Source organism: Bidens hawaiensis, unplaced genomic scaffold (assembly GCF_021521415.1).
Source record: "Bidens hawaiensis isolate Kalapana, Puna unplaced genomic scaffold, B.hawaiensis_p1.1 tig00002236_1, whole genome shotgun sequence".
In the NCBI taxonomy this organism is placed as follows: domain Eukaryota; kingdom Viridiplantae; phylum Streptophyta; class Magnoliopsida; order Asterales; family Asteraceae; genus Bidens; species Bidens hawaiensis.
In genome coordinates this window covers 2,288,161-2,294,922 of record NW_027491119.1, presented here as the reverse complement: position 1 = coordinate 2,294,922, position 6,762 = coordinate 2,288,161, and the positions used below count along the sequence as shown (strand labels likewise).

The 6,762-nt window shown below is 36.9% G+C and overlaps 1 pseudogene; it reads left to right on the top strand.

The window, feature by feature from the left end:
• The first annotated feature begins 5,713 nt into the window (after positions 1-5,713).
• Positions 5,714-6,355, top strand: LOC143611164 (pectinesterase inhibitor 9 pseudogene; annotated as a pseudogene).
• Positions 6,356-6,762: the final 407 nt, after the last annotated feature.

Below are 6,762 nucleotides of genomic sequence, written 5' to 3'. Positions count from 1 at the left end.
CCAGGTACCCGTTTCTCTGACCCGATCTCTTTCTTTTATGATTTAATATTTATTTATACTTATACTTTATTTTTTTAATAATAATAATATGTATTTTCCTTCCCGCCTCTTTCTCTCTCTTTTTCTTTCCGCCGTCCCGTCCCTCTCCTTTTCTCTCTTTCCGCCTTCTTTTCCCTCTTGTCGCCGTCCCGCCCTTAAGCCTTGTTTCCCTCTTTTTCTTCTAACTCTTTTGTTCCTTCCCGCCTAAGGTTGTCTGCGCAGACTCCTTACAAGGAATCCTGCGTGAAGACCATCTGTTTCAGCGATACGCGAGACGAACTCTTCTCGCAGCGCGCTAAGAATTGTAATTCTTCTCGCAGCGCGCTAAGAACGGTAGTTCTTCCCGCGACGCGCTAAGGATTTGTAGTTCTTCTCGCAGCGCGCTAAGGATCGTAGTTCATCCCTCGACGCGCGAAGAATTATAGTTCTTCCCGCGGCGCGCTAGGAATCTTAGTTCCTCCCGCGGCGCGCTAAGAAATGTGATTCTTCCCGCGGCGCGCTTAGAAATGTAGTTCTTTCCGCGACGCGTTAAGGTTGTTTCTGTCTGCCTTCGCGCTCGCGCTCTCTTGACCTTCTGTGTCTGCCTTCTCGCGCTAAACCCTTAGAGTTTTCTACTGTTTAATCTAGCCGTGTGCTTTTGTGTTGTCTTATCTTTTGTGCTGTTGACCTAATCTGCTTTATGTCTGAAAAGTTACTTTCGGCGCAGCATGCGCGCCAACCCCATTGGTTGGCAGAAAAAGTGACTGACATAATCTTTTGAGATCTGCTTTTGCCATGCTTGACCAGTACCTTTATCTGACCTGCCCATGCCTTTTTACTGTTCCCTGACAGCTTTATCTTGCCCCCTGCAGCTGCCATATCTTTTGATATCTTTTGTTATCTTTTGTTTTGTCTTGTTCTGTTTGTCTTGGAACCTTTTCCCCTTTTTCTGGATTTATGTCTCCTAGGGTTTTCCTATAAATAATAGTATTATTTTTCTTAACACTACACACACAAACACTTAATCTCTCCTGTTTTCCTTGCTCTCTCTGCCGCCTCCTCTCTGCCTCCGTCTTCCTCTCCGTTCTGCCTTGCTTTTCCGGTAATATATATATTATATATAATAATTTACTTATTAACTTATAATCAAGACTTAAAACAGATCGTTAAAACAATAATCTTTAATTATAGGTTAACTTGTGCTTGTTTAAAGTTGGTTCTTGCTTTATCTTACACCGCATCGTTTATCAAGTGAGTAATCTCGTACCTAATCCCTTTTTATTTTTAATGTTTTGGGATGTTCATGTGTTCATACAAACTTAGAGTCTTAAACTTGTTTATGAACTTTAGTCGCGCAGTATCCCATGTGTTGAGGACGTTTACTTGGCTGTTTATTTGTATGTGTGTATCATTAACCGCTTTGTTCGGCCTATTCCGAAGTTTTCATGGATCCATTAGATGAACACGGGAGACCTATCGTTTACGGTTTTCTTGTTTTACACTTGCACAGATGTTTTCTCGTTTTTGTGCTCAATTGGGAGCACGGATTGAACTATGAACTATGAGCTATGATCTATCTAGGCTTGATCACAATCTGATTGCACCCTTGTTAAACACCAGACATACACGTGTTGCGCGCAGATTTATGATTATCTATGTATTGTATTAAACTTGATTTCTCACCAGCACGCAAGTGTTTGACGTTTATTTTAACACATGTTCAGGTTTGCAGTAGCTGTTTTGGAGCTTGTGGACACATAGGACGTTTTTACTTTTGGACCTAGATTAAAATGTATCAAGACAAGTTATTGCTGTTCAAATATTTTGATTTATAATATATTGATTTATGATGATTTATGTTATCTTACTTTTACTTTGCGCGTGCGCGAATGAATGTATTTATTAAATATTGACACCCAATAGTGTCACGAGTAATGAAACAATATGTGGCGCCCCGATGTATAATCCGCCTTTGGTCGGGGTGTTACACTCCCCACCCCTTCCTCCACCTCCACCAAACCCCCTTCATTCCACCGCCACCAACCCCCACCACCACCGCCGGCGCCGTCGACCCGGTCTCCATCTGTTGCTAGCTCAAAACCCAGATCGGTTCCGGCAGCCGCCGTTAACCTCCATCAATGAACCTGTTTTAAATCAATGAACCTATTTTAAATCGAATCTGCTTTGAAGAGGAATTGGATGCGTACCGGTAAGACCAAGGGAGAATTTGGTGATGATGGTGCCGGTGATGGCGAATCCAACGAGGAACGGCCAGTTCCGGTTGAACTCTCGCTTGAAGAATACGGGCCATGGATCGAACTTCGTCATTCTCTCTTTCTCTGTGTGTTGTGTGGCGACTCAGTGGTGTTTGCGTGTGAACGGGGGTTGGCGGAGGTGGAGGAAGGGGTGGGGAGGAGGGCGGGAGTTTGGTCGGCGACAGCGAGGGGTTCGCCGGAAGCGAAGACGGAGAGGGTGGATCCGGTGGTTTTGAGTGAGCGTTGAAGAGTTAGGGTTCTGGTGGCTGTCACGTAATAAACCAATAATCCACGGTGGCTACCACGTAATATGTTTTTGACAACTCAGATTGACACGTAAGCAAAAACATAACGGAGTTAGTGCTCCGTCAGTCGCGGACTGGTGGAAGCAACGAATGTTGAAGTTGGGACCGTTGCCAGCCAAAATGAAAGTTGGGACCAGCGCCGACAAAAATGAAAAAGTTGGGACCAATAAAAACCATTTTTTCTTAAATATATTATGTTCTTTAATATGTTTGTTATGTTAGTGTTTTGTAATAATTGATAACAGTTTGGATAATTACCATATACTATCAATATTCAATAGTGAAAACTATTATTAAAAGGTAAATGTTTACCAAATAGACATTTTCATCTATGATCATAAATACTAATAATAATAACAACTGGGGAAATTCTTCGAAAGTTCACCTCTTCTTTATATAGATTCACGATGTTTCATGGTTCACGTGGGTCCGCCCGTGTTTGTAATAATATATATAACATGGTTAGACGATTCATTTTTGTGTTTTCAATGATCTTACATGAATCTGGTAAGTGGTAAAGTTTTTAAAAAACTTAGAAGTTAGAACAAATACGTGAAAGTAACCTCAGCACGAAAAATAAATGTTAAGGCTCGTAAAACTAAAATGCCATTAAATAGTATCAACATCACTTAAATAGTCTTTCGTGTTTCGTACAGTTTTTCAGATAAAGTTGATTCATTTATGCGTTCTATATGTAGGTAGTTTTTAGTAGTTATAATGATACGTGCCCACGTTCCAATCTTCATGCACATGCAAGACCCTTTGGCCTCATCCCACGTTCACCATGCAACTGATCTTTTAATTAGTTTTCTTTCAATATCTTTATTAGTTTGTTTATTTTATGTTAGTGGGAAGTTATCTTAGGTTAGTGGTTTAGTTCATGTTCTTGTTAGTTTTCCCTTTTCTTTCGGTTTATTACTTTCATATGTAGCCTATAAAAGGCATTGCAAGTTTAAGCATAATATTAAGAAGAAAATTGAAGTAAAACAATGTCTCATTTTCTCTATTATTTCTTTGGAGTCTAACCCGCTCAAAGGGTCACTATCTTGGGAGATTAGCCGGCCATCTCGAATCGGCTTACTTTCAAGACCCACTGCGTTGCGATAGGGGTGTGTTAGACTATAAGACTGAGTGAAAAAGATAATGACAATATTACATATTACATTAAGTTGTTATACATTGACAACTTATATGCTTGCATTGACATAAGTTTGTTTCTACAAAAGATCTATATAGCCATAATTACAATATATTACAGGGGCTTTGTCACTAAACAAAATATATGCGGTTCTTAATTACAAAATAACATTGCTTGTTGCCACCGTATTTTAGACCTGTCATCATATATATGTAGTTCGTCGTCCTTCATTTTGTTTGAACTTTTATGTATTTAAACATATATTAAAGAACGGTACAACAAAGTAAGCAGCTTGTACAATCCTAAAGGTACATAGGAACACAAGCGATGTAAAACTATGCAACACTTTCCTAGGTAAAGTAAGTAATCTTTAAAAACTGATATATACAAATTTAGGTTGCAAATCTCATTGAACACAAAGTTCACGAGTTTATATAGTCTAAACGAGGTTGGATGTATTTTAGCCATTTATCGGTGAAGATTTGTATGTGTAGACATATCATAAATGAGTCGATGACAATATTCTAGCTTACTAAAGAACTAACGTACATATTATATGTGAATTCAATACTTCATGCATGCATTTCGTAAAAAATCATGACGTTTTTGCTAATCAATTTTTAACATATTGTTAAATGAGTTAGGTTAAAATACGCAGTCTTCTAGAAATAAGACGTTTTAAAAATTTTTTGTAGTGCGCAGTAATAAGAACTTTTCTTTAGAGATCTAAATCAAGGAAAAATGACTTGTAAATTGTAATGCCAACATTTTTTATAGCTCCAAATAATTTTTAAATTTTCCACAAATTAATCTGAATAGGTGGATCACCTCCTTTTTGCTAGTACTTTGATTAGAAAACAATTTATCTTTATTTAACTTAACTTTCATCCTCAACAACCACTCCATATAATATTCACACTCCAGCTTATATCATATGATCATTAACTATGGTGACACGTCAAGTCTTTTACAAACAATTAGCTTGTCAAGCAATTTTAATGTTTCATCTCCTCAAGACAAGCCTCCATGAACTTTGCCCGGCCACAAGCTCATGTTATGAGAAAAGTCGGATTTTCGCTTACATCTTGAGCAGATTCATTGTAACTTACTGTTGGACGGTAAAGTTATTTATGTTTGTTTATTTAATAAACGAACACACATGACGATTTTTTTTATTCATTTAGTTAACTGAGCGAATATGGACACATGTTTCATTCGTTCATTTATATTTGTGAACGATTGTTCGTTTATGCTTGTGTATGTGTGTCCGTTTATGTTCAGTTATGCTTATTAGAATTTATGTTTGTTTAAGCTCATTCATTTTAGTTTGTTTATTCGTTCATCAAAAATATTTAGATGCGCTATAGTTCAACTTAAATTTACGAAATTAAAATATCACCTTTAACAATTTAGTCTAGTTTTAACAATTTTTTGGTCCAACACATTAATATTCACAACTACTTTTAATTTTCGCTTGGTTATGTTTCTTCAGCTATGCTTGCTCGTTTATATTCGTAAACCGTTCATTTATACTATTAACAAACGAACATAATACGAACACGCATACTCATTTTCTTCATGAACTAAATGAACAAGAAAACCCTAATTAATTAGTTCATGCTCGATTGATTATCCGGTTAAAGTTAAACGAACAAATACAAAAGTATCCAATTCGTTTACAAATTACAAGCCTAGTGTTGAGTCAATTAAATTGGTTAAACAAGGTTACTTGGTTTAAATTTTATATACTCAATCGTAGTATTTGAAAAAGTGTTTTGGGAATAAATTAATGCAACTATCTTGATATCATAATCAAGTTGCATGCATGTATGGCATGTAACATATTTTCTACGTAAAGGAATAATTTGGATATATTTAGTTCATAGTTTATTCACAATCCAGGTGACAACTGATTACATATATGATATATCCTCTATATATACATAAACCATCTCCTTCTCATTTTCATATAACAAACCAAAAAGAAAAAAAAAATCATGTCACATATTATTCTTTTCCCTTTGTTAGTCACCTCTCTCACAATCCTAGGGTTTTCCACCATCGTCGAATCTCGTTCTCGTGCAAGAATGTATATTGAGCTACAATGCCGATCGGCATTATACCCCGATCTATGTGTCCAAACCCTATTGCCATATGTAACCAAAACCGGACTACCAAGCTCTCAACTACTAGCTCAAATATCGCTCGCTTCATGTCTATCCAAAGCGTGGTTCACCAAAACATATTTGAATATGGTATTAAAGAAATTGAATGAAACTAAGGTTAACACCGGAAACAATCAAGCAATAGAAGAATGTATTCATCAAATCAATGATGGAGTGAGTCAAATTACACAATCATTTAAGGAGTTACAAAAAATAGGTAAAGATGGTGATGAAAACTTTATGTGGCATGAAAGTAATGTGCAAACTTGGGTGAGTGCTGCATTGACAGATGCTACAACATGCATTGATGGGATCTTGATGGGTGGGGTGGTCAGTAAGAGGGAGCGGGTTATGATCGAAGCGAGGTTGTTGAATGTGAAGCAACTGGCTAGTAATTCGCTTGCGATGTTTAGCCGTTTCGCGACAAGGTATCGTGCCTCTCGTGGTATCAAGAATCCAGAAATTTTGTCATAGTGTGTTGCTTGGAAATGGAAGTGACGTATTTTCTTGTAGCTGTATGTAGTAGATAACTAGTGAGATTCCTCACGCGTTGTGCGTGGGAATCGATATATGTATAGAACATAAAATAATGTTTACAATAATAGTATTAAACCTAAAGATCAATAAAACTTACAAACATAATGTTGTGAGTTAGTCTTTCAGCATCATCGGTAGTGAATTGTCTCGTGTAATCTAGAAATAAAGTCATGATTTGTCTAAAAACATATCAACATGGGTTTTACATTGATTGAAGAACATAAAAACGAGTATTGATGCTAGTTTCGATAACACTAACATTGTTACCTATGTTGTTTTGTCTATATTGGTACAATAACGACACTCGGTATAGTTTACTATACTAAAGATGATTTTTTTCGAAT